Source organism: Papio anubis, chromosome 1 (genome assembly GCF_008728515.1).
Source record: "Papio anubis isolate 15944 chromosome 1, Panubis1.0, whole genome shotgun sequence".
Taxonomy (NCBI): Eukaryota; Metazoa; Chordata; class Mammalia; order Primates; family Cercopithecidae; genus Papio; species Papio anubis.
In genome coordinates this window covers 176523887-176526007 of record NC_044976.1, presented here as the reverse complement: position 1 = coordinate 176526007, position 2121 = coordinate 176523887, and the positions used below count along the sequence as shown (strand labels likewise).

The 2121-nt window shown below is 35.4% G+C and overlaps 1 non-coding gene across 1 annotated transcript; it reads left to right on the top strand.

Annotated features, from left to right (window-relative positions):
• Positions 1 to 310: 310 nt before the first annotated feature.
• On the top strand, positions 311 to 372 carry LOC116272115. Its single transcript, XR_004180827.1, has one exon. It is a non-coding gene; the product is annotated as a U7 small nuclear RNA (small nuclear RNA).
• Positions 373 to 2121: the final 1749 nt, after the last annotated feature.

The window sequence follows — 2121 nt, the reverse complement described above, 5'->3', positions numbered from 1 at the left end:
TTCTGAAGCCTCTAATATTTCTGAAACAGTGTCTGGCGTGTAGGAAACTCTATGTGAGCAGTTGTTAAATATATAAGTGTTTGAATCTCCTGAGTGTTTCAATTGTTCAGGAAATTTATAATCCACTTGGGTTTACTTTCACCATCTTCTCCAATGAATATTATGAGAAACACCACATGCTTTGCAGAAATCTATTTACATGGTGTCTGTACCGTTTTTGATCAACATAGCAGTCACTGAATAAAGGCAGTGAAGTTAGTCTGAAATCACTTTATGAACAATAAAATATTTGTTATTAATAATATTATAATAATGTTACCACTCTTTTAGAATTTATATACTAGATTTTCTGGTTTTCACTGGAAAACCCCACATGCAAAAAAATTATATTATTATGTAATTATTATTAACTAATGTCCTATTTTTCACAACACACGTTTAAAAATTTTCTCCAAACATTTGTCAGGGAGTAGTCTATATTTTACAGGTTCTCGTCTTTCCTCCCCCTCTGTTATTCTTTTTTTTATTTATTTTTATTTTTTAGAGGCAGAGTCTTACTCTGTTACCCAGGCTGGAGTGCAGTGGTGTGAACATGGCTCACTGTGGCCTCTAACTCCCTGAGTCAAGCAATCCTCTTGCCTCAGCCTCCTAAGGAATAGCTGGTACTACAGGCACACACCACCAGGCTTGGCTAATTTTTATAATTTTTTTGTAGAGATGAGGTCTTACTGTGTTGTCTAGGCTGGTCTTGAACTCCTGAGCTCAAGTGATCCTTCCACCTTGGCCTTCCCAAGTGTTGTGATTACAGGTGTGAGCAACCTTGCCTGGTCTGTTATTCTTTTTCCCCATGATGTTTTAACTGATTGGGATATTTGGACAATTTATTACTTCTTTAAAAATAGCTCAAAATTACCATACTTATGCATAATTGAATACATAATTATAATACATTGTAAGAAACAGATAATTATAAAAAGAAAAGCAAATTAAAAACAAACACCCAAATTTCTACTGTCCAGAGTAAACTACTATTAATATTGGTGTTTTTTTTCTTCCCCCTCTTCCTTCTCTTCCTTCCCTTCTTCCCCTCCTTCCTCCCTTCCTCCCTTCCTCCCTTCCTCCCTTCCTTCCTCCCTTCCTCCTTTCCTTCCTTTTCTTCCTTCTCTTTCTTTATGGAAGAATGCTATTCATACCATTTTATAATTTGTTTTCGCTTTACCAATTATTAACATATTTCTAAAATATCTATTCTACAATATTCTATAACATTCTATCAGTATTCTACAACATCATCTTGATGGCTTTGTATAGCTATGTTGTATGGATATAACATAATTTAATTAGCAATGATCTATTTTGGAGCAGTAGTTTTCAGTTTTTTATTATTATTACAAATGTTGCATTTTAAGCACTTTTATGGGTAAAATTTTATGCACAACCGTGATTATTTCATTAGAATATATTATTTGTTGAGTCTAAAGCATAGATCATTTTTAACCTGTTAATAAATTTGCCAAACTTCAGCTCCCCCCAGAAATATTATTGTTGTGTATACTGTTAGTCTTGTCTATTCTGTATTAACAATAAAAAAAAATCTTGCCTGCCTTTGTTCTGGAGCATATGCATTAGTGAACTCAATGATTGTTAGAAATCTACATCTAATTAAAAAAAAATGTAGCTGGGCCCACAGGCATTATTTTGTTATAGAAAAGCTTTAATATTTTTATTGTCTTGGTTAACAAAACCATTTGTGAGCCATGAGTTCTATCTGTGAAATGGGTCATTAGATGGAGATTGGCCTATCATTGGACTCTAAAGCCCTAGAAATCTTTTTGTCTCTAAAGAGGCAACAAATAGGCCAATACTGTACTGAATACCTAAGAGAATCAGTGAGCAGTTGTGATACGATGGAATCTACCACTGATTCCTGATGTAAAATTGTTCAAGGGAAGGGAATTAACTCTTATTAGAAGCCAGGCACAGTACCCATGGGGAGAATGTTTACTTACTGTCTGAAGCCTGGCAGCAGGTGGAACTGCAGCCAGATGGTGGCCCAGCCAGTGAGAGTGGGCCAAGGCCTATGTAGTACATGGAGAAGACCCCTAGACCCTGCTGCACAGC